General features: G+C 46.3%; 1 long non-coding RNA gene across 1 annotated transcript; it reads left to right on the top strand.

Moving 5' to 3' along the window:
* The first annotated feature begins 685 nt into the window (after window positions 1–685).
* LOC308482965 lies at window positions 686–25,886 on the top strand. Its single transcript, XR_013989524.1, has 4 exons — window positions 686–799; window positions 20,560–20,695; window positions 22,917–23,004; window positions 25,106–25,886. It is a non-coding gene; the product is annotated as an uncharacterized lncRNA (long non-coding RNA).
* Window positions 25,887–26,438: the final 552 nt, after the last annotated feature.

A 26,438-nucleotide genomic window follows, 5' to 3' on the forward strand; every position in this document is an offset into this window, starting at 1 on the left:
ATAAATGTGCCTCGGGGTGATTTGGGGAGGATAGACAGCACCTTTCCTCTCCACCTGCTCCTGACTTAAAGCTTCTTTTCATAAAAGGAAGAGAAGAATCGGAGGGGAGAAGAGGTGCAAAACTCTAGGCAAAGTGTTGTGTCCCCCACCCCCCCCCGCACAAAGCAGAAACAGAGTTTGATTTGCATCCCTCATATATATTCTAATCAGCTTCCTTGTAGGATTCCATATGGCAGCCAAGTTCAGAATGGAGCCGTACCTCTCGGTTGGGAAGGTGCCAGCCGGTGATGGATAAAAAATGCAGGCACATATTCACCTCCAGGCAGCAGGTAGGTGCTGTTAATTCTCATATGAGATATAAAAAAAGACAGTGCTGCATTACTGAGCATGCTGTAAGTTACAATTTTAGACTGCCCACCCCTGGGAATAAGGGAGGATGGAGCCATTTGGAAGGACTCCCCTGCTGTGCTGGAGATCTCTGGGAACATCTGCCTGGGTGAACCGCCCTGGTGGTCATCTTTCATTGACTTTGCATCTGTTCCTTTTGTTGGCACTGATTCATGGAAAATGGAAGAAGCTTGTTTTCTGCTGCTGCAGAGGGGAGGACATGAAGCAACGGATTCAAAAGGCAAGAAAGGAGATTCTGACTAAACCTCATGAAGAACTTTCCGATGGTAAGAGCTGACCGACAGAGGCTCCCTTGGGAAGTGGTGGACTTTCCTTCATTGGAGGTTTTTAAGGAGAGGTTAGATGGCCATCTGTCTGGAATTCTTGAGCTGTGATTCCTGCATCCCCCAGGGTAGGACTAGATGACCCCTGAGCTCCCTGCCAACTCTAAATTTCTATGATTCTACCCTTCTGGGACTTGCGCTCTGGCAGGCTAAGGTGAGTGAGGCTGGGAGGCTGAGCTGCATTTGCCCAGAATCACCCTTTCAGGGTGAAGGTCTTGCAGGCCAGAGGGAATGGGAAGAACAGGCATGCCCACCGCCTCCACAGCACCCCTCTTTCTAGAGATGAAGGAACAAGGAAAAGATACCAATTATTTCCTGCTGCATATTCCCCACTCTGCTGGGAAGAAACTGTACTGAAGTTTTCTCTTGCATTCCCCACCCCCTAAAAAGAAATAAGGAGGAGGAACAGATTAAATGAAGTTCAAGAGAAGAGTAATAATTTTAATCAGAGGAGAACAACTGGGGGGGGGGGGGCCTGTGCAAGTGAAGCACACTTTCCCCGTGCATTATATTCCGCCAATTAATTATTTAGTTACATGCTGTCTGTTATGATGAGAGATAATTAGAGGTAATTAGCTGAAAGAAAAATTAAAGGTGGGGAAAACTGCCAGTTGGTTATGAAAGGAGAGGCTCTTTCGATGACTTTAAAGATCTCAATGTTTGGCTTTGGGGGATATTTATTCCCCTTAAAAGAGGCTACCCAATGGGGCTTGGTTGATGATGATGAAGCTCCTTCAGGATTAACCTGAGAAGCTGTTCACCTTTCCATAGAAGACAGTCTTCTAGAAACATTTTCCCGACTCCCAGCCTCTAGGCACAATTCTCCAAGAAGTCCCACCTTCTGCTTGAATGACTCCTGGTGGATCATCCAGATGCCCCAAATTTGTTAACTAAGAGCTCCAGAAGATGCTGGCTGCTGGATCAGTCCAAAGGACCATGTTATCCTGGTGGTCAACCAGTTGCCCATGGGAAGCCTGAAAGCAGAACCTGAGCACAGCTGAACTCTTTTCACTTGCAACTGGAATTCAGGTGCATACCACCTCCGACACTTGAGGTGGAGCACTATCATGATGGCTTGCAGCTTTAGTAGAATCTGCCAGGAAATTTGGTGAGAGTCATAGAAACGCAGAGTTGGAAGGGACCCAAAGCGCCATCTAGTCTAGTGCAATGCAGGAATCACAGCTAAAGAATCCCTGACAGATGGCCATCCAGCCTCTGCTGAAAAACTTCCAATGAAGGAAAGTCCACCATCTTCCAAGGGAGTTCGCTCCACTGTTGAACAGCTCTGACCATCAGAAAATTCTTCCTAATGTTTAGTCAAAATCTCCTTTCTTGTCATTTGAATCCGTTGATTCGAGTTTCTGCCCTGCAGAAAACAAGCTTGCTCTGCTTTTCATTTGCAAGCTGCTCTGTCTCTGCCTCACCTGCAGCCCTGATTTTTTGGGAGAGGCTAAACCTGGAGATGCGGATGCGGGTGGCGCTGTGGGTTAAACCACAGAGCCTAGGTCTTGCCAATCAGAAGGTCAGTGGTTCGAATCCCCGCAACGGGGTGAGCTCCCGTTGTTTGGTCCCTGCTCCTGCCAACCTAGCAGTTCGAAAGCACGTCAAAGTGCAAGTAGATAAATAGGTACCGCCTAGGTGGGAAGGTAAACGCCATTTCCGTGTGCTGCTCTGGTTCGCCAGAAGCGGCTTAGTCATTGACCTGGAAGCTGTCTGCAGACAAACGCTGGCTCCCTTGGCCTATAGAGCAAGATGAGCGCTGCAACCCCAGAGTTGGTCACGACTGGACCTAATGGTCAGGGGTCCCTTTACCTTTTTAAACCTGGAGAGTTTCTTTTACTGTGAGCTCCTCGGTAACAGGAAGGGGAAATTCACACGGGATAAATGAAAGGGTGTAGAACAAGAGATATCTCCCCCCTTTCCCCATGTGGCATTCCCACCAGGATCCTCAATGTCTCCCATTCCTCTGCTAAAAGAAAGAGAGAGAGGGAGAAAAAGCCACAACTGCAAGGATAATGGATCTGCCATGTGCTTGTAGATACAATTGATATATGTAGAAAATATCAACTGCCACTGAGAGAGGGGCTGCAGAGGCCAACTCCATTAAATCTGCCGGAATTGGTACATTTGACACACAAAAATGGTTGTAACTCAAAGGCACCGCATGAATAACACAGCCTTTCAAGCCGGGGCCCACCATGAAATATACGACGGCCGCCTCACCTCCAGCCCCGCCACGCAATCCGAAATCAATGCCTGCTGTTAGCTGGAGGATGGGAAGAGCCGCCCAGGAGAACATCAAGGCGGAATCCGTCTCCCCTTTAAACAAAGCTCAGAGGCTGCCCAGCACCCCCTGGGAAGCTCCCGCCTCTGGAAAGCAAACGGCAGCCCTCCCCACCAGAAGCCTTTTGAACTTGCCATTGATTCCTCCTCCCCAGCCACGGCTGCACATCATTAAAAATAATCGAAACGCCAGCCTGCACAAAAGGCCCAGCGGATTTTCATACTGTGGCTAAGTGGTGGCTCCTGTGGAGTGGTGCTCTGGGTGGGCAGGAGGGAGGGAGCCTGGGTTTCCCGAAAGGGAGCTCAATTAATGGTCGGCAATAGACAACCCCACTCCCTCCCACCCAAAAAGGAGAGGGTGTATCCTCCATTCAGGGCCTCTTGCCAGGATGCCCAGGACTTTAACGTAGACCCTTCCTCTCCTTTCCAGACAGAGATTTCCCCAGCCCACAACAAAATACTTCTATGAAGGCTTGCTGCCCATTCTCCTTACTTGTGTACATCTCAGAAGAGGAGGAAAAGATTCCTGCATTGCTGGGGGTTGGATTAGATGACCCTTGGGATCCATTCCAACTCTACAATTCTATGAAAAGTGTGTTTATTGTTTATTTATTTAAGGCATTTCAATCCCACCTTTTTCTCTAAGGAGCTCCAAGGACCTGCATGATAGTGTGGCAGCCAATATGTTGTGCCAGCGTGGTGTAATGGTTAAGAGTGGTGGACTCGTAATCTGGTGAACCGGGTTCGCTTTCCCGTTCTTCCACATGCAGCTGCTGGGTGACCTTGGGCTAGTCACACTTCTTCGAAGTCTCTCAGCCTCACTCACCTCACAGAGTGTTTGTTGTGGGGGAGGAAGAGAAAGGAGATTGTTAGCCGCTTTGAGACTCCTTAAGGGGAGTGAAAGGTGGGATATCAAGTCCAAACTCCTCCTCCTCCTCTTCTTCTTTTGTTTTTTTGGTTGTATAATCTCTTTGACCTGAGATTTTTCTTGCACTTGGAAGTAACACCCTTGAAATAAAGGAGGTCCCCCCTCCCGGTTGTCCACCCCCCCCCAAACAACCACGACTGGTTTGCTTACCATCACTGGGATGTTGTTTCTTAATATACAGAAACCATCTTTCCCCTGTCCTTTGACATCTGGGGTATGTGTACTTATAGGACTCACACTATTCCTGTGATTTGCTATAGCTGTTTTTAACACTGAATTAAAAATGGTTACAAATGCACCTTTGGACCTGTCAGTGAAGGGCGGGGAATAGGTTTAATAATGACAACAATAATGATGCAAGTGTGTGTGTGTGTGTGTGTGTGTGTGTGTGTGTATGTGTGTGTGCATTGGACATGCGCCGCTTGGGAAATGATCAGCTCGTTAAGTGCACTTTAACAAGACCTTTCCAAAATTAGCAGTTTTGGACACAGTCTGCAAGTGGCAATTTTATCAATCTGTCAATGGGATAAGAAGGTGGGAGGTGCACCCTGATTAAGGTTGTTGGATTGGGGTCATGTCCCCCCCACCCCCACCCCCAGCATTAGCTATTATGCTCTGAGTAGCAAAGGAGCATTGCTCTAATCCAGTCATTACAAGGGTTCTTAAAAAGAGATTACAGGATTTAGTTTTGTCAATGGATTTCATAGCTGCTCAACCTAATTGGGACGCGCTCTCTGGGTAAGAGCCTTATTGTCTTTGAAAGCGGTTTAACTCCTCTTGCGCCGATGCACTGTTATGGAGCCAAAGGGGAACAGACAAGCCTAGAATCGGGGAAGTTGAAGCACAGCTGATGCATCTCTCATAACCGTGTTTTTCTCCCTCTCTCATAACAGTAGAACTTGTGGATGTTCAGTGAAGCTGAATGTTGGAAGATCAGGACAGAGGAAAAACAAGTCATTTGAGCAGCACATAGTTAAACTATGGAATTCCCTCCAGCAGGAGGCAGCGATGGCTTTAAAAGAGGACAGGACAAATTAATGGAGGAGAGGACTATTGATGGCTCCTGCCATGTTGGCTATGCTCTGCCTCCACAGTTGGAGAGAGCAGTGCTTCTGAGTACCAGTTGCTAGAAGCCACAGGAGGACTTGTGTTCAAATCCTGCTTGCATGTTTCCCACTGGGGCATCTGGTTGGCCACTGTGAGAGGAGGACGCTGGAGTAGATGGGCCATGGGCCTGATCCAGCAGGCTCTCCTCATGTTCATCATCCCACTTGGGGAGAGTCTTGGTGCAAGACAATCAGGCCCAAGTCCAGAGCATCAGGTTTTGAGGGATCTCTCCTAGGCAAGAGGCTGTCAGAGGGCAGCTGCTCCATTTTGATCCCAGACAAACACAGCAGTGTTCTTGAGATTGAACAATGGGCCTTTCCATAGAGCCAGATGCAAAGTATTCGAATGGATATGGTGGGTGGGGAGTTCTAAGGTATAGGCAGGTACATTTCCTGGCAGTTGTGCTTGATCCAGATATTTAAGTCCCCAGGCCAGGAAAGATGGCTGCTGGAATGAAGGGTGCTTTCCTTAGCACTCTCTCAGCACTCTCTCAGCACTGAGAAGTGCCAGACCTCAAGCCTCTGGATGCCAGCCAGGCCCAGAGACAAGCCTACAAGCTGTGTTTCCCACATTGCTGAGGGTTGGACTAGATGACTCTTCCAACTCTGCAATTCCACCTGAAACACGTTAAATGCATTCACACACATTTAATGCCCCCTCTAGTTGGGCTCTCAATCTATGTGCAGAGTTGTGGGCACAGCCCCAAAGAACACTTGCGTTATTTTTTTAAAAAGGCAAGTTTCTAGTCCTCAAGCTGGGGACTGTGAGGAAGGAAGAAGATAACAGGCAATCTATAGGCTAGTTGACGGTTTATTCACGCGAGCTGCTTACTCTCGTCGTGGGCGAGCTGCCTATAAGGAACCCACAGTACAGTTCTTTCTTCTGAGAAAGAATTCTGTTCGACGTCACACCTTCTGTCCACTGGTATGGCCCGTCCATCATATTCATTGCCCGCCTTCCTTCTTATAGCCAGGCACCAAATGTATATCCATCTTGCAAAATGCTTTTGTCAGAAGACCCGGAAAATGCATTAAGAAGGGAGAGCAAATGGAATTGGTGAGGGTCAGGCTGAGATAAAGAAACACTAGACTTTTATTAACCATAGAGGGGAGTTAAGGTCTGAGACTTATCCCGTCCGCTTATTATTATGGGTTTTGTATTCTCTAAAGAGCAGAGAAAATGGCATCCTTCCAGGAAAGGAGCCAGAGCAGAAAATGCCTGCCTGCCTTCTGATTTAATCCCCCTCCCTTTAAATATTGATTCTTCTTTTTTAATCAAGGAGGGGAAAGAAAAAGAGAAAGGGGTGGAGAGGGGGGAGGAGGGATGGGGAGGGGCCCTTGTCTCTGAAAAAGTATAAGCCAGCATGGAGGAAAGAGTTGAATTTCTAATCAAGGTGAAGTTAAATCTATCTGCACTAGAGAGGAGCATTTGAGCTGTTTTCTCCTGGGTTCAAAAAGACAATCTGACAAAGTGGAAAGGAAGAGACCTTCGCCGCTGGGTGAGAAACAAGGCAATGAAATTAGAGCTTCTTCCGGGTGCCTAGAGCTTCTTGCCTGCTTTTGGCCTTGCTCAAGGCATTAGATTTTGGTTTATTAAAACAAACAAACAAACAAACAAACAAACAAACAAACAAACAAACAAACAAACAAACAAACACCCTTCTGTCTTGACCAGAACTCAGAGGCAGGATTGATGGCTGACATGCAGAACATACCAGGATCGGACCCCCTGGCAGCAGCTTCATGCAGGCAGGGCTGGGAAAGGCTCCCACCTGAAACTGTGCAAAGTCACGGCCAGTCAGAGCAGGAGACTAGTAGTAGCTTTCTATGCTGATAAATGTCACAAAAACACTTCTGGATCAGACTGAGATGGTCCATCTGGCCCAGGATCCTGCTGCCAATGGGCAGCCGTCAGATACCTCTGGGAAGCCCACAAGGAGGCCATGAGGACAGCTGCCATCTCCTGCCCTCCTTCCAGCAAGTAGGGTTGCATAAAGCCACCATGGGTAGGGGGATGCTCGCATTCATTCATTCCATTTATTTATTGCCCACTGTTTCTTCCAAATAGCGCAAGGTGGCATACATGATTCTCCCTTTCTGCATTTAATCCCCATAACAACCCTGTGAGGTAGGCTGGGCTGAGAGACTGTGACTGGCATCTAAGGCCACACTCAGTGAGCTTCATGGCTCAGTGGGGATTTGAATCCTGGTCTCTCTCAGGTCCTACTCTGACATGCTATAACCACTATATCACACCGACACTCAAGGGCCTCAAAGTAAAAGAAAAGAAGACATTTGATGTCCGATAAAAATGGTGTGGCTGTTGATTTGTGTATCAGCCAGACATTGAACTTGCTTCCATGTTTCCCAAAGTGCCAGGAAGGTGGCATTTCACAAATGGCCTCACAGGGAGCTGTGCGCTTGCACAACTTTTGTTTGGGTCACTTCCAGACCACCTCTCTCTTTAGCATCCACCCTGAATTGTCTGCATGACGTTTGTGGGGAGGTTAGATGACATTGCCAATTTATTGAGGAGTCAGTCTGATTTGTTCTCGGGGAGGTTAGAGGTCGTTGCCTCAAGCAAGCCCTACCCCATAAATTCAAATGCATGCATCTGTCTCGAGTGTAAATCTGCCAGCACGAAACGGCGTATACAGGAACCGTGGGGAACTGGATCCGATCCGTAATATGGATTAATAAATCCCCCCACCCCAAGCACCACCTTTGACAGGTGGGTGCCACCTTAAGGAAGGCTCTTCAATGTATATTCGCAAATTAAAACACTCTCCTGGTTATAAATATTTCGTGATGACTCTGAAGGCTACAGAGAGGGACCACTGGGGTCAAAACAGAGATTTTGGTGACATCTACGTGTTTCAGGTACCATCATTGTGATAGCAATTGGGTGGGAATGCTGTGTTCTACTCCCCAGCAGTGAGGCAGGACCCAGAAGTGCACAGCGACCCTCCCCTCTATGAAGGGGCTTCTTTCCTTGCATTCTGGAGCTGTCTAATTTCCTGAGGGACAGACCTGCCTCCATTCCTCCCAATGGCTTCCTAAGCAACGAAAAACAGTAATCTTCTTAAGCAGTATCACTTTCCTCTCATATCAACTCCGGGGCTGTTCTACTCCCTCCTGATCTCTGATTGATTGTTCCCTATGTTCAGACATAATGTAAAAAGTTTTTTTCTTTTTATTCCGCCAAACCTTTGGGGTATAAAAAACTCCTATATATATATATATATATATATATATATATATATATGTATATATATATGTGTATATATATATGTGTATATATATATATATATATATATATATATATATATATATATATTGCTGACTCTGCTGCTTGTTTTATTATGCTTCCTTGTATGTTTTTATTGATATTTTAAGTGAGGTTGTTTTTCTTGTAATTTATATTGTTATCCCCCCCTCACTCCTCCACCGCCGGCTGCTATTATGAGGGTGGGGTATAAACATATGGAAAGAAAGAAATTATACTCTTTCCATAACCTCACTATAGGGCACATTCCTCCCCTTGCAATAAAAGTCAAAAATACAACTACTGAAATTACTAGACTATATTGCATTGGCTCCCGGTTGGTAGTACCACCCCCAGGGTGGAATTACCTAGTGGGGGCACCAAGAAGCAAGTGGGCGGCAGGGGACCATTGGAGGTGTAAATGAGTACCTGACTTTGAAAAGTTGACATCACTGGATCAAGTTCATCAGCCTGGTTGAATTAATTAAACAAAACAGTTTTAATTGGATTTTTAATAAATGTGCAACTAATTGCTACTGTTTTGAATTCTATCTACCTTAGTGGGTCATACCAACTGCTATTCTGAATAATGCTTTTCATAGAGTAGGGGGTGGGGACTGAGGATGAGTTGATGGAAGCATGGGGGCAGTGGTCTGAAATAGTTTAGGATAGTGCATCACTTAATTGCTGCTGTTCATCTTTCCCTTGTAGAGAAGGAAGTTGCAGCTATTTGATCCCCTCCCCCAGTATTGGGAGAGGTGTGGGGTGCATCTGCCTTTGAAGATATCACTTTACCAGACTGTCAGGAGCAGCTGGTGCTCACACTGTTAGCCCAAGGATCAGCTGCACAGGTGAGCCCAACAGGCCAGAAGAGGCTGGCCCTGCTGAAGGAGGAGAGATGCTCGACCAGCTGGAGGATAATGGCTCGGCAAGGTGGCATATTTAGAGAGGGTTCCAAGCAGGGAGGGAGCAAGGACAGAGAAGGAACAGCAGAGAAGAGTAAACGGCTAGGCTGTGGTCAAGCTACAGCACACTGACCTGTTAGGACACACACAGTTTGGGAGGAAGGCCAAGGCAGCAATGTTGGGGCTAGCCACTCCACTCAAGAGTTGAGGAGGGGGGAAGGCTTAACTGATGGAAGGAAAAAACTGCTTACACATCTGATGATGGAGGGGTCAATGGGGAAGCATCTCACCTGACTGAAGAGCTCCACAGTTGTCTTCTGAAGGCAAGAAAATCCCTGGGGCTCTGAAGACTCATCAGAGGAGGGTGGAAGCCATTCACACGAACATTTCTGTCCAAGAGGACAGAAGAAGACACATCCATGATGGAGTTGCTGGCTGCAACCCAGAGAGCTGGTCTTTCTCTCAGCACTACTGCAGGAGACAAACAGGGACAGGCCAAGGGATTGATGGGCAGGATAGCAGAAACCATGATGGCCACATCTTTTGCAACATCTAATCTTTAGGGAAATACACTATCTTTGGGTTGCAAGCTGGCAGGCATGGTCCACCAGGTGTCTCCCATCTTTATCTGCAAATATAGCAAAATGGAAGAAGAATGAGAATAACAAACTGTAGCAGTTGTTATTGGTTGTGTTCAAATGCAGAAAGGGCAGCAAGGTCCTCAGACCATGAGATGATGGTGGATATTAGTCCTTCCAGTCATGCAGCACAAGTCATTTCACTCCCAGAAACCACTTTTGTTGTCTATCTTCTCTGGAATGTAATTTAAGTGTGTGCAAACACTGGCATATATTGAGGAGTTCTCCAAAATGAAGTTGATATGAGCAATAGTTACCAGAAAGAAATCACTGCAGGTCACGCCAACATCCCTGGGTTTCTTTCGAGCAGTCCAACAGGGCATTATCATTGGATACTTCAGAAGCATGCTGGCACAAAACACATTCTTGGGGAACTTCACTGTTTATGGTGGCACCCCCCAAATACCCTTCCCTGGCTCCACTTCCTCTTCATGCTGGCTCTGCAGGCAGGCACTAAATCATTGCTGTTATTTCCATACTTCTTGCTTATTGTGAGTCAATATTGCCCGTTAGCCAAGAAGGCCCTGAGCAACAAGTGGATCCCTCTGCCGGCTCTTTCCTCTGTCAAGTGGATGCATTTGAGGCTCAGATACAGAATCTCATTAGTTTCCCCTCACTCGGCTGCTCTATTGATTTCTCCTCATCCTCTTCATTACTAGTCGCATCACAGTTTGGAAGCTGTTTGGAAAAATTTACAAATGGGGGGGGGGGGGAGAGAAGAAAAGAAAAAGAGGAGGAAAAAAAAATCCCTTCAGGAGGAGCAAGCCCATGACAGACATCAGCAAAAGCAGGGAAGAAAGTTCCCCAGCTGCTAACTCAAACTTCTCCGCTGTGACGTGACTGAGGGAGATGATAGTTCATGGAGGTGGAAGGAACCCAGGCGCCATCTTGTTAGGGGAAGGACCAGTGCTCCCCCACAAAAAAATGTTTAGGGGTACTCTCATTTCCTTACTCATATTAAAATACCATCCCTCAATGAGGCCAAACTTCGATTCACAAAATGTGAAGGACCATAGCTCAATGGTAGGTAGAAGCATCTTCTTTGGATGCAGAAGACCACAGGTTCCACCCCCCATGAAATCTCTAGGTAGGGCTGAGAGAGAACCCTGACTGAAAGCCTGGAGAGCCCTTGTCAGTCTGGACAACACTGAGCTAAATGGGCCTATGGGTCTGACTTAGTGTTGGGCAGCTTCCAATGTTCCTATTCCAGCCTTTGCCAATCTGGTGGCCTTCAGATGTTTTGGGTTATGACAACACCCTTCAGCCCTGGCCATACTGGCTGGCATACACACTAGCTCCTAGGGGCTGAGGCACTTTGAGCCCCCTATGGTGTTTTTTTGAGGAGCCCACCCCCACTGCTGAGAAGGAGATGGGCTCCACCTCCTGGCTCCTTGTGACATTGCATGCATGATGTCAAGACTTCACATTGGGGCCCCTCAATCATCCTGAGAAGATGGCACCTCTGCTGGCTGGTGCTGATGGGGATTTTAGAGGGTGCCAAGTTAACAAACAGTGATTTATTCCAACCCTCTGTCCCCCCCCGAACCCACCCCCCCATAGAACATTCCTGTAGCTGTGTTGGGGTCTTGAACCAAGAGGTGGAGAAGGAGACACTACAAGGCAATCGGCTTTAGATTCTGAGGATAATGGAATAGCCACATCCTCAGAACATATAATGAGAAATGTATAATGGGAAACTCAGGTTGAAAGGCAGGATGGAGGAATGTTTGCTTAGCTAGAAGCTGGAAAAGTGATCTGAGAAGGGGCAGTTGGAGGCAAAGGCCACACAGAACTGTGTGTGTAGGCAGTGACACCTCACACCCCCAGGACATGCCCGAGGCATGTATGTGCACAAGGTATCCACGTGACCCTCCCCAGTTGCACGAGGCTTCATCACCCGTGCCCCTGGCACATTGCAGGAATGGTGATGGGCATCCACCAAGGATTCAGGTGTCGGCCGGCTTGATTAGTTTCCCCCCTCAGATGAATTCACTCCCCATTTCCAATTACTTATTTCTTTTGTGCTTCCAGAAGGAAACTCTTCCACCCCACCAGAAGGCCTGACATTCATGAAATCACATGTCAGCTGCCTGGCGGCAAATGACACCTTGCGGGCCCCAGGCACCAACGAAATAAACTCTCCCCCAGTATTTAAAATAAATAAGAAGAGATGCTCGGCTCTGGGTAATTTTGCCTTGTCAGACGCAGAGTGACAAGCCGCACGATGCACTTTCCCCAAAACCTCCCTCCCTTTTCTATGACAGGCAAAACTGAACTTTCCATCAAATGATGCTTAATGGAAGCAGCGTCTGAGGCCACGGAATTTCGGAACCATCTAGGGAAGAATTCAGGCCTAATGAGAGGATGTGCTAATGACAGGGATGGAGACAGAGGGATGCCTCCCTCTTTGGACAGTGGAGCACAGGGCAGTCTGGTTTCAGAGGTCGAAATATCACCTCCTAGAAACACATAGTAGGATGTCCCTTTTTTGTTGGAGAAACATTGGAGGGTATGGAGTTATCTGACCCCCGAGCCGTCTGAATGCAATTTTGCACTGGGAAGTTTGTTTAAATGTATAATGTTTAATTATGCTTTTATATATGTTGGAAGCCGCCCAGAGTGGCTGGGGCAACCCAGTAAAATAATAACAACAATAATAATAGCAAAATTATCATTATGGAATGGGACGTCCCTATTTTCACTGAAGAAATGTTGGAGGGTACGTGCTCCGTAGCCTCTTCAAATGCTTTTGAGTGTGAAGTGAAGGACATGAGACAGGTGTTGGTCATCAGGTGAGCTGTGCATAAGCAAGCTGTGAGCTAGCTCTGCGAAGGCTCTTTTTATTAGCACAATATGCAAAACCAGTCAGATACGTTTTGGACTGTGCCCTTTACACATCTTCCAGTCATGTGATCATGGGGTGGTACAAAGTTATTTTGACACCTGTTTCCACCGTGTCATTTCCCCCTTGAACAATGTATAACGAAGGAGACAAAGGTCACAGACAGGGCACTACTAAGAGAGCAAAGGTTAGATAGAGGGCATGATGTTCAGACAGCTGTGGCTTGTCTGTGGGTGTGCTCCACACCCGGCAATCATTCCTTCATGACTGGCTGCAACTGTGATTATGCTTCTCATTTGGATAGAGGTTTCTCTCTGTATATGTAGGACACCTTTTTGCACAGTGGGAATGTTGCTGAGAGAGCTTGGTGAAACAGGAGATTCTTAATCTCAGGGTCATGAATTCGAGCTCCACATTGGGCAGAAGATCCCAGCACTGCAGGGGGTTGGGCTAGATGACCCTCGTGGTCCCTTCCAACTCTACAATTCTGTGATTCTATGTAGAAAGGTAAGACTCACATGTCCACTCACTCTTCACTTCTTGCCTCATCCACCACCGGCACGTGGCTCTTGGCATGTGGCCCAGAAGGGAACATAGTCTGCAGGGACTGAAAAAGATTCATTGCAGTGGAAGAAGAGTTCCCCAGTCCTGCACAGAGCAGAGCAGTAGGGGGTCCTCAATCCCGTTCCCTCCATAAAAGGCAGAATCTGCAACTGCACTACGGAAAAAGAAAAAAGGGCACGCAGGAGAACCCATAACTTCAGTTAGTCCTGCAGCCTTGAAACTGTGAGCAAAATCTGCACACATTTTGGCACTCATTATCTGAAACCATGTTTTCCTCTCTGAATGGCAAGCTCTACATAGCCATCCTTCTGCTCCCTTTGATTGGAGGTGGTGTTAAGAGATCTCCCAAATGGACTCTGTGCACAAGACCTTCCTGCTCCACTGGATCAGCGTTGACCTTTCTCCAGTCCCAAATTTGTAATGTGGTAAACTAAGCTTGGCTAATGAGCTGCACTATAATCACACCCTCCTTGCATACTTCTCATTTGGTGAGCACTCTGAAGGCAAAGAACTTGTGTGGCAAGCTAAATACCAGAGAGTCTGTCAGATACAGTGAATCAGGGAAGCCAGACAGAAGCATCTCAGGGAAATGGGAGGCTGTATCCCTATCCTTTCAAGAGCTACAACCCACAGATTCATCCAAATGCGTTCTACTGTATATGCCCAAAGGGGCTTTAGATTTATCTGCCTCAAATAGCCCCCATGTGTAAAGGGGGGGGGGAATTTGATTTGGTTTACATTTCCAAACTCACCTAAGTCCTAAAAGGATCTTCACTGGCTCCCACTAAGTTTCCGAGCACAATTCAAAGTGTTGGTGCTGACCTTTAAAGCCCTAAACAGCCTTGGCCCAGTATACCTGAAGGAGTGTCTCCACCCCCATCGCTCAGCCCAGACACTGAGGTCCTCCTCTGAGGGTTTTCTGCCAGTTCCCTCACTGCGAGAAGCAAAGTTATGAGGACCAGGCAGAAGGCCATCTCAGTAGTGGCACCCTCTCTATGGAATGCTCTCCATTCAGATGTCAAGGAGATAAAGAATTACCCAATTTTTAGAAGACATCTGAAGGTAGCCCTCTATCGGGAGATTTTTAATGCTTTGTGTTTTTATTATGTTTTTAGATATGCTGTAAGCCACCCACCCAGAGTGGCTGGGGAAACCCAGCCAGATGGACGGGGCATACATAAAAATGATATTATTATTATTATTCACACTTCCTGCAACAATATACAAACCAAAATTCGGCTACTCTTTAAAAATGAGCACTGCTCCAAATTTTGCTTTTGTCTCCAAGCAAAAACTTTTCCACCACCACCTCTCTGGTTGTTTCCACACTAATGCTCTTTGATGCAGCCTAGGCACTGCTTTTCTGCAGTGAGCTTGGCAGTGCTATTTTGATTTCTCCCACCTATGCAAGAGGTCCAGATTGTTGGCACCTGTCTGTCTCGAGAGACAATGGAGTGCATCTCCATTAAAACCGAGGTTCCATACAGCACTTAACATACCACTACAGGTATATTATCGAGCCATTGCCCTCCTTACGGCCAAGACCCTTTTCCATTTGCAAAGGGGCCCTACTGACATTTAGTGAAAGCTTCCTGTTCCCAAGTTCAGCCCATTTTTCCTCCTATCGATATGGGGAGAGGAGCTGCCGGTCCTCCTCCTGGCGGGCAGCCTCTCAATTGCCTCTTGAGCTGCCTCTCAAAATTGCCCCTGTGTCAGTTCAGGGAGTGGGAGTATTATGCCAAGGACAGACCTCTGGGCTTTTGAGACACTTCTGCACACACCCAAATGCTGCCCGCCATTGACACGATGAGCATTTTGTTTGTTGGTTCTAGGCTGCTTTCCTTGTTGTTCCACACAAATTTCTGGGGCTGGGCAAGCAAGTTTCAGCAGCCCTATATCACTGACAGCCTCATGGCTCCATGCGTGATATTGCTTATTACCATGTACATGCCCTATTAGCGGGGGAACAAATTAGATTAACCTAATGTAGTACATCATTATTTAACACCGTTTCAGTCCCTGCTGCTCAAAACCCAGCTTTTAATAATCCAGGAGCTGTGCTTGCCCTGCCAAGCTGATTCTCCGAGCTTGCAAACACTGGAGGCGGGGATCCCTAAGATTATTGTGCTGTTTTACTGAGTCTTATTGTGTTGTGAGAAAACAGAGCAAAGAGTCCAGGGTGTTCCTGAATCCCGAGATTATCCTGCGCTCCAGGTGCATGCAGGGAATGGGGAAGGGGTGGGGGTGGCATTTCCCATAACTATCTGAATTCCCCACTGAGTAATTGCAAAATCCTCTGGTGCATCCAAGCCAAGTTGTAATGTTATTAACTTAGCCAGGCAGAAGCCAGCAGGGGAGGGGAGAAAAAAAGTAATCACGACTCTTTTCTCTAAAAATGGAGCCGAGGGATAATTGAGTTGAGCAGAACAGAAGTGCGGCGTTTCCGTTGCCTGAAAAAAGGCAATGATGATGAACAGAACTTACTGGTCTCTCCATATTGATTTATCTTTGGGCGACTCCAATAAATGAATTAACAGGAAGTTATCGAAAGGGGCACTGGTGGGCCTTTGAAACTTTCATAACTCCACATTCACAGCCTTTTCTCCAGCCCCAAAGATCTTGCAATATTCGCAAAGTTTCCCAAACTTTCTCTTGGAGAGAGCTCACTCTTCTGCTCTGCAAGACATGGTTACAGCAATGTAATATGTCTAATCCTCACAAGCATTTCTATTTTTATTTTATCAGAAAAAAATGGCAAGGCTGCCATAAAAAAGACGGTTTTATAAGACAGGAGTAATCAAAACAGTTAAGAAACAAACAGGAGCAAGAATAACGACTTATACAGGGTGAAACCATTCAAGATTGTCTTGACATGTGGAACGACAACATCTTTATATGTGACATAATTTAGACTGCAGTCTGCATCCACATTCCTGGGAGAAATGCAATGGGGCTTACTTCTGGGTAGACATGTTTAGCATAGGATTATACTGTTAGTCCCTGTAACAAACAGTTGCTAAGTGGAAGGTTGAATCCTGCTCTCTGCAGTGCACTGGCAGGCAGAGCCAGCCCACCCATGAGGTTGGATGAAGCGGCTGCCTTAGGTGGCATCTCCCAAGAGTCATCACTCCTGTTTCTCCTTGTCTGGCTCCTCCTGTGCTCATTTTCTGCTTGTGGGGGTTTGTAAAAAAGGGAGAATTCTGAAGAGGGATCTCCATTACCTCAATCAGTACCACTGCATTCTTCTTTTTGCACCTCATTTTGCATCCAGAGAGGGGGCACTATATGTCCAAGCCTCAGGACAAGCCAGCTCCAAATATTCATAGAAGGAAGGTTCTGCATCCCGGGAATTTCCCAGAAAGTCTTGAGGGTGTAGAATCCCACCATTTGAAACAGACTCCCTTGAAAGGCAGTGGACTCTCCTTCATTGGAGATTTATAAACAAAGGTCGGATGTCCATCTGTCAGGGATTCTTTAGCTGTTTTTCCTACATTGCAGGGGGTTGGACTAGGTGAAGTCCTTTCCAACTCTACGATTCTATGATTCTTAGGTATTTTTAGAGGGTCAAGTCATACTGTTAGATCATTGCCACTGATCAAGCTGCAACAATCCCTAATCTCCTTCTACATGCCACAAGGTCCATTTCTCAAAACGAGATGACCAGAATCTCGCTATGGTAGCGGAGAATAAACAGGGTATTACTTTCTCAGCTGTTGATAGAGGCAGCTATTTCCAACTTTATTACATTGTGCACTTGACCCTCCATGACCTTTAATAATTCACCTTAAAACAATCATAAAAAGGATGAAAGAGAGGATGCTTCTATATCTTGGGATTGATTTCCTGCCAGTCTGCTCAGCAGAGACAACTCTCAGCAGCATAAACTTTGGCCACCTTTCAATGAAGGCTCAGCTGTCTCCATCTGCAGGGCCCCCAGGAATATCTAGGATGGGTGAGAGCAAGACTTTCGGGCCAAACCGGGGGCTGTGGAAGAAGTGCACAGAGAAAAGTTTTTCTTCCTCTCTCATAGCACTAGAACTCATGGGGGACCAGGGAAGATGAATGTTGGAAGATTCAGGACAGAGGAAAGAAAGTCCTTCCTCGTGCAGTGCATAAAATATGGAACTTGCGCCCACCGGAGGCAGAGATGGCCACCGACCTGGATGGCTTTCGAAGAGGATCAGACAAATTCATGGAGGAGAAGGCCATTAGCCATGATGGCTGTGCTCTACTCTACAGAACCACCTGGACTGCAAGAATCGCAGCTAAAGAATCCCTGCTTAAAAGCCTCCACTAAATCATAGAATCATAGAACTGTAAAGTTGGAAGGGACCTTAAGGGTCATCTGATGCAATGCCCTGCAACACAGAAATCACAGCTTCTCCTCCCCTTCTCTTCCATCAGTCAAACCTCGCTTGCTCTGTAGGTCACTCAGCAGGCCTAGAAACTTCCTCTTTGACCATGGGTTGCATCTCACAGAATTCTGCCTGAACTTTAAGCTCACCCTTCCGCTGCCCTTTGGGATGCAGATACCCCCTTCCCTTCCCCTTGGTTTGACACTTCAGCTCATAACCTCTCTTGCCTGTGACACCACAGTTTGGTTTCTGTCTCGCTCCAAAGCTGATGGTCATCCATCCTTGGTTTAAAAACCTCCAGTGAATAATAGAAACATAGAACTGTACAGTTGGAAGGGGATCCCAAGGTTACCTCACCAAATCCCCTGCAAGTACCCACCTCCTTCTGAGGTAGTCCATTCCACTGCCAAACAGCTCATATCATCAGGAAGTTATTCCCAATGTTTACTCAGAATGCTGTTTCTTGTCACTTGAATCCATTGGTTTGGGTCAAAGCTCTCTTTGGTTTTGGAAGGAGGAGGCATGGTCATAATCAACCCAGGGGAGACTATATGAAGTCTTTGCATTGACCAGGCCTGGTGTCAATGCTGGAAGAGTGGTGGCTGCCTCTTCTTGCCTTGGCCAACCTTCAGCTGAGGCTGGGGAGCAGCCCATCCACAGCCCAGCTCTGGTGCCTGGCATGGCCACACTTGGTGGTCCTGTTGTATCTCACTCATTATGAGGGGTTGATCAAACAAACATCCTGGAACTCATATGGATGATTATGATGGCACTGAAGAATGGGAGGGAGCAGCTCTGAGTGTGCTGGGCCCTGGGGTAACCTGTGAAACGCAGTCCAGGTTCCGCTAGGAGTCAGTCCGACAGGGCCAAGGCAGGACACAAGGCAGGAAACCAGGCAAAGACAGGTACAGGATCTAACATACAGCAATGTTGCTCCCACAACCTGGGGCGGGGTCCAACAGCCTTTTATCTTTGTCGGGGTAGCGGCTGGTCCTGATCCCCCGCTGACTCACCTCCCTGTTTCGCCCGAAGGTGAGCACTCCTCCTCTGAGTACTCAGGTCTCTCCTTCTCTCAGACCTTAGTCTTTGCAGCTTGGGAGACGTCAGTGGGTTACTAGACCCAGGGGTCGCCTCAGCCTCCCCTGACCAAACCAGTAGTGGAGCAGCTGTAATTGATGGCCCAGCTGACGGCAATGAGGTAATCTCTGCATCTGGAGCCAGGGCAGGCCCAGGCTCCAGACTCGGCCCAGCTGGTGTTTCTTGCAGGGGAACCTGTGCAGATTGGGACTCTTTAGGATCAGGCCCCAGACTTGGTTCAGATGATGCCTGAGGCAAAGGATCCGGTGCAGACTGAGTCTCCTCTGGTTCCGAGTCCCAGGCCATCACACTGAGATGCTCTACATGTGAAGACTAACTGATAAGATTTTCAGATTATTTATATCTCCCCAGAAGCCAGCAAGTTTCCCCTGCAGGGCCTTTGGGGCTCCATTGTCCACAATGCTAATACTGGCAGCCTGTGGCTAGCAAGAGAGCAGCGAGTTATTAAACTGGAGGTAACATGTACTAAATTCAAATTAAATGTGGGGAAATAGAAGGGGCTGTTTGTGACTTTCTCATAAATCAGCCAGCAGCTGATGTGCCATTGTCAAATAGCACATTTATTTTGATCTTTTAAAGTGAGTGTGTGTGTTTGCTACTAGAACTGGGGGGGCGGGGGAGACTTTAAAACCCCTTTCCCACCAATAAAACTAAAAGTATTTTGAAAGTTTAATTTAATTTATGTCACAGTTTAGATTTATTGCAGCTGGGACGATGGAAATAGACTGATCGGTGTTTTGTCAGTTTCGGTCTCTGGTTGCCAAGGCAGCCGCAGCGATTGTTGAAAAAAGAATATATGAGGAGAAACAAACCGGCAAATCCATGGCAGTTTGGCGGATTCCAAGAGCAAGATGGGTGGAGGAGCTGCACTGATCTACAGGCCGTGCACAAGAGAAATAATAAACAACCTTCACTTTGGCATTCCACATTCTACATTAAGAAATGGTGCCTCTGTGACCTTTGCAAATTATACAGATTGCTGATGAATTTATCATCTTGCAGTTTATTTTGCAATTTGACTATTTAACCATACTTTCAGCTAGTTTTGCTAGTCGTTGAGAAAAGCAAGTCCTAACCTCTAGAGATAATAACTTAGAAAAGAAAACTCAATTTCTCAGTGAGTTAAGTGTAGCAGTTAGTACTACATTCTGTACCACATCTCATGTTAACAATAAAACAGAATTTTAAAACTTAAAAGAACAAAGAAAAGCCCAGCCCAGTTTCTAGCCTTATGGCTTAATAGAACATTTTGCATGTATACCATGAAGAAGTGTGTGGCATCAAAGTCTAAGAAACCACAAAAGGCTTGAAAAAAGGATGGAGAGCAATGGTCAAGTGGTGAGCAGTCTGGACTCCTGACAACTGAATCTGAACATCTGAACCTGAACATTTTTGAAAATTTGTAAAATTTTAAATCTGCGCTGGATTAGAATTCTGTGCATGTTTGTAAATGGCTTGTTCTGAAAAGAGGGTTTATGCAAGGACCACAAAGAAAAGCTGCAGAATGAGCCTGTGGGTTTTTGGGATGTGGGAGCAATAGAAGAACATGGAAGATCCTTTTTCCGTACCTGAATTACTGAGAGCTTAACATTAAGGCAGGTGGGATTTTATCTTTTTCATTTCCATTTCCAGTCCACATGGCTGCAGTTGATTAAGAAATGTTTCCTTCTTCTTTATTTAGGTATTACAACCTACTGGTGTTTCCACTACATTGTTTCCATTTATTCTCCTGCAGAAAACAGGTTATATTCTCTGCTGATGCTTTCCCAGCATCAAAGCCCCCATCACTGGAAATGTGCACATTGTGTGATTGGACTAACAGCCTTGGTTGTTTCTTGTTTCAGGTGGTTCAAATACCTTTTTGCTTGGTGTCTTAAAATACATATTCACTCCGCGCTCTTTCTGATGCCTGCATTTTACATGAATTGCCCTTTGGAAAGGATGCGCTGTCAAGCTCCCTTGTTATTTCTGCTATTGCTGGTAGGTGTAATGTTAATGTAATCTTGCTATATTTATAGTACCGTACTGAAATATTGGGGCTTTTTCGGTATGCTGTTATGTTGCACTATATTGTTATGCAAGTGTTCTTACAATTATTGTTATTGCTAAATTATTGTTAAATTTATTAATCCTTTTCTTTTGCCGTGGGCAACTTAAAGTGACCTACGAAAAAAAGGAAAATAAAATAGAAGACATGCGTTTATTAAAACCGGGGCTGGAGGGAAGTTTGATTTTGAAATGCATTCCTGCTTTCTTTGTTGCAAGTCATTTTGAGAATGATTCTTTATATGGAAAGGTGGAATGCAAATAAGATGATGAAGGAACTGAAGGGCGGGCCAGCTCCTGGGGGAGCAACTCAGAAGATCTCCATGTTGCAGATTTTGGACAAGGCCTTTGGATTCCTTGCACCACCAAGCAGAGAACAACAGAGAACAACAAGCCAGGAATCACATGGAACTGACATGGAAAGCACAGCTACAAGGGGCTAGTTTTGTCATCATGGTGCCCTTGAGATATTGTTGGGCTCTGACTCCCATCAGCCCCAGGCAAACTAGCATGGCTGATGATCAGGGATGATGGGAGTTGGAGTCCAACTGTGGGTGTGTTTACATTACAGTGGTACCTCGAGTTACATATGCTTCAGGTTACAGACTCCGCTAACCCAGAAATATTACCTCGGGTTAAGAACTTTGTTTCAGGATGAGAACAGAAATCGTGCTCTGGTGGCGCGGCAGCAGCAGGAGGCCCCATTAGCTAAAGTGGTGCTTCAGGTTAAGAACAGTTTCAGGTTAAGAACAGACCTCCAGAACGAATTAAGTACTTAACCTGAGGTACCACTGTATTGCCTTAGAGTTCAGTGAAGTGCTACCCCTGTGTTTGGGGTTCATAGCTCTTCCCCTACTTCCAGCTGTTCACATCAGCATGGCTTCATTACTTTTCTATCTATGAACACTCTAGGTCAGGCACCCCCAAACTCAGCCCTCCAGATGTTTTGGGACTTCAACTCCCATCACCCCTAGCTAACAGGACCAGTGGTCAGGGATGATGGGAATTGTAGTCCCAAAACATCTGGAGGGCTGAGTTTGGGGATGGCTGCACTAGGTGGCACTGATGGGATGGGGGCATATTTACCCTCTGCAAAGGTTTTCACATATTGGCTAGAGATGAATCAGGAACGGCTTAAGGACTTGAGTCAGTGTGAAGCTGGTCTGAGAAACGACGTCAAACAGCAGCATTTTATAACCAAGTACACACTACAGTAAATATGCATTTTGGATAGTATTGTGTGAACATGGATTAAAAAGCCAGTGCTGGAAAGGCAACAAGTGCCTATTCAATGGGGGTGCGACCATGAGCAGAGCCGGGGGGGGGGCAGCTGCCCCTCCTAAATCAAGTAAATAAACAAAAATACTTAACTAAAAGTGGAAATTGTGGAAAGATTTTGACAGATTTTTCTGAGCACTTGTGGTCAAAAGAAATCAATTCCCCATAAATCTTGACTGCCTAGTCAAGATTTATGTTAGGGGGGCAGAACACCCACCTGTCATCAACCCCTGTTTGGCTCTGTCTAGCAGATTCCGAATGAAATGTCTTAACAACAGTTGTTTTGCATTACATTACTTCTGCTTGGGACACAAGACCAGCAGGTTCTGTTAGGTCTCCTGCGCTCATTGTGTGGTCTTGGACAAATCATTTTCTCCCAGTTTTACTTCCATGTCTGTAAAATGGAATAACCACTACATGTTTTCCAGGGTGAACACACTAGAGATTGCATAGCAAATAGCATTTCTATGGGGAAGTGATTAGTAATACATTCTTGGCTTCAAACCCGGTTAGTGTTAGTGAATGCATGTTGCAAACGTGTTTGCCTTAGATTCTGTTTCGGAAATGGATGAGTAGGCTCAGCCAATCTGTCTTCCATGGCTAATTGGCAAGGCGCTTGTCTTGGCCTCATTTACTGTCACCAAAGTCCTGAAATGTTTTCATCTCTAATTCATAATGAATTAGCCTTTCATTATGCTGAAAAATTAAAATTTCATACGAAATAAATATTCATTTTTGAATGGCGGATGTGTCCCATCTATCTCATGTACAAAACACCCATTTGACTTGCGAGTGCTCATTATGAATTTTTGTTAATTAGAAGGCTAATTGTGCTTACAACAGTTTTTCCCCAGACCCACCAATTCCTTTCTTGCAGCTGGCAAGGGGACAACCAGATGTGTTTCTGTGTGTAATGCTGCTATTACCAGAAAACCCGTATTTCTACTGCTGAAAATGATATGAAGGTGAATTACAGAAACCTATATAGTCCTCTTCAGGCTTAAACTGCCCCCTTGCCCCCCCCTCAGTGTAGACTGGGTGCCCCCCTCTGCCCCAACCTTCCTGCAATGAGAAGTCTGAAGGGAGCTTCTCAGCATGTTTATCTGAGGACAGTTAGAAGCCTCCTTGCATTATCAGGGTTTCTGATCACAATAAAGTGTACATATTAAGATGCCAAAGGACTACAGGAAGCAGCCATGAGGCAAAGGCTAGACCAAGAGAAGGAACCTCTCAGGCGAGAGGGTCATCCAGAGGAGGAGAGCTGTCAGAAAAGCTTTTGAGCCTCTGTGGGAGTTGGTTATGCCACATGCAGCCAATGTGGTGGCCCTCTGGATGTTGTGGGACACGGGTGGCACTATGGTCTAAACCACTGAGCCTCTTGGGCTTGCCGATTGAAAGGTTAGAAGTTCCAATCTGCACGACAGGGTGAGCTCCCGTTGCTCTGTCCCAGCTCTTGCCAACCTAGCAGTTTGAAAGCATGGCAGTGCAAGTAGATAAATAGGTACCGCTGTGGCGGGAAGGTAAACGGCATTTCCGTGTGCTCTGGTGTCCGTCATGGTGTCCCATTGCACCAGAAGTGGTTCAGACATGCTGGCCACATGACCCGGAAAGCTGTCTGTGGACAAACACTAGCTCCCTTGGCCTGAAAGCGAGATGAGCGCAGCAACCCCATAGTTGCCTTTGACTGGACTTAACTGTCCAGGAGTCCTTTTCCTTTACCTTTTACCTGTGGGACTCTAGCCCCTGTCAGTCCCACTAAGCATGCCCAATAGTCAACCAACAAGCAGAACCTGGGCACAAAAGCACTTTCTTTTCCCTGGTTTCCAGCAATTGGTATTCAGAAGCAGAGCTTGGCATCAAGGCTAGCCCTCTCCTCAATGAGCTTGTCTAAGCCACTTTGAAAGTCATCCAAGGGCTCATCCACACTTGCCTTTCCTCTGCTTACATTTAAGTGTCAGAAGCTTGTCCTACTCTTGAGTAGGACCCTGGCAGAGACACATGCCCGACTGGCATGTTTCCTCCCTCCTGGTCATTTGTTCGGGAGCTTCAAAAGCTTTCTTCTGCCCGAACATCACAGCGACCAATGCCAACAGACATTGGCACACTTAGGGATCCGCAGAGTTTTCACAGCTTACGTAACAGACCTCAGTAACTCACCATTTTGGCTAATCTACTTTATTTACATATAAATACACATGGAGCACTGCAACATGGCTCCTTCTCTCTCTAGCATCAGACAGCAAAGAGAAAAAGAACAAAGGACAATAGTCCCACTTCACGGAACACAGTAACACAAACGTCCTGCCTCCGTCACTTCCCACTCTGTGGAGTCAAAACATACACCATGTGATAGACAAAAATCCCATGACTGCAACCATGGAGCAGGAATTCTAACATGTATGTTATGTATTTTATCTCGTATGCAAGTCAAAACTTATTTTGTCTTAACATTTGCATTTTACAAAACTTTATGTGCCTCTTTTGAGCAAAAGTTTGGAGAAATTTGCAAGATTTGGAGGACAAGTCTGTCTCAATCCATGCATCTGTATGGGAGATTGCACCCTAAGCCAGTTTCCACTGGGATTCTGAGGATTCCAGTTCCTCAGACATCTCTCTATTCTGTCCTTGTCTCAGCACTAGGCTGTGGAAGGAAGCAGACACGCTGAATATTCAGGGAAACACATTGATGGGGACAAGGTGGCACGCTGCAGTGGAGGGAGGGGTGGGCTGCTGGGCTTTCAGACCAACACTGGATACTTGCAGGGATTTCTAAAAAGGCTGCTTGGAAGATCTGCTGTGAAATGCTCCATCTCTTGTCTCCGTTTGGAGCATCTCACACACCAGATGGTGGCCAGATGCAGTCCAGAGCTGAAGAATTTGTGTGTGCAGATTGTATGAAGCTACAAGGGAGGACAGATTCAGCTGACGTTCTGCAATGTGCTCAGATCAGAATGAGAAAGTTGTGCTGGCTTAAAAATCTTCCATCAACACAAAATGCACCACTCACATCATTTTAACAAGCATTTAGTTATGATCTGATTCCCGTTTTTAATTTTATTTTTGCAGGTCGCTTCAGGACTCCTTTGGCTGTGGGAAGTGAGGAACACATCTAGCGAACCGAACAACTTTGACACATGTGTTGAGGTTGCTTCCAAGTTTCAGTTTGCCAAAAGGCAAATCTACAGATTCCAAGTCCCGCGGAAAGTAGGCTGGCACATTGGTCAAGGCAAGCAAGTCTGCTGATAGCAAGAAAAGCCCATAGGCATCACAACTTGTAGATATACAAGAAACGGATGCCAATGTATTAGGAGGCACTGTTTGTGCAATGGATTCAGACTGTGGTGCACAGCAACCTGACAAATGTGTGGTTTGGTGCAGAAATCCCCACAACCATCACCACGACACTTGACAGCTTGTCCCCACCCTCCTCAGCCCCTTCTTCCCCACTAAGGTTGCAAAACCAACACTGAAAGTAAGGAAGAGGAAGCTGATAGGTAGTATCACTACTGGACTGGTTGCAGGTAAGAAAGCATGTAGGTGTGAACTCACTGAGGACAGACTGATGCTTGTGGGTAGGGTACACTTTTGCCCCAATAGACCAGCCTTTACTGCTCTGAGCTTCTCGAAGGACCTAAACTCGCTCCCATATGAGGCACTGATGGCCACCTACTTGGATGGCTTTAAAAGAGGATTAGACAAATTCAAGAAGGAGAGGGCTATTGATGGCCACTAGCCCTGATGGCTCTGCTCTGCCTCCACAGTTGGACGCAGCAATGTTTCTGAACACCAGTTGCTGGAAAGCACAGGCAAGGGGAGGGTTCTTGTGCTCAGATCCTGCTTGTGGGTTTCCCAGAAGAGGCATCTGGTCGGCCACTGTGAGAACAGGAGGCTGGACTAGATGGTTCCCATGTTCTTACAATCAGTGTGGATGTGAATTAGGGGCCCAGGCTCCCTTGCTTATTTTTGAGGCATTCACTGTTGTTCTGTTGTGTACCGGACTAAGGAATAGAAGAAGAAAACACAAAAGTTGGCCTTTTCTTTGAACAGTGTGTGGCGGCTTTTCTTTTGCAATCCAAATTAAATACCCTGTACTCTGCTACATTGGCTCATTTGCCTCTGCTGATTACAATGACTTGGCCATCTTTAGCGATGATTAGAACAGTCAACCCATTAGAAGATTTTCAGTTGATCATTTACTTTTTTAACCGATTCATCAATCAAGCAATCCATTAGAAGCCCTTCAGTATCTGAAAAGGGCACTTTCCACAGTTAATGAATGAATATCCCTTGTTTGTCTTCCTGACTCCAGGAGGTTCCTTGACCCGTATGATAAAACTGCAGGGCTGCTGTTTGCTCTGTGTCACCCTGTGGATTGATGCCATGAAATGGTTCCTAGATA

This window comes from Podarcis pityusensis (genome assembly GCF_964106645.2).
Source record: "Podarcis pityusensis genome assembly, chromosome: 8".
NCBI classification, from domain to species: Eukaryota; Metazoa; Chordata; class Lepidosauria; order Squamata; family Lacertidae; genus Podarcis; species Podarcis pityusensis.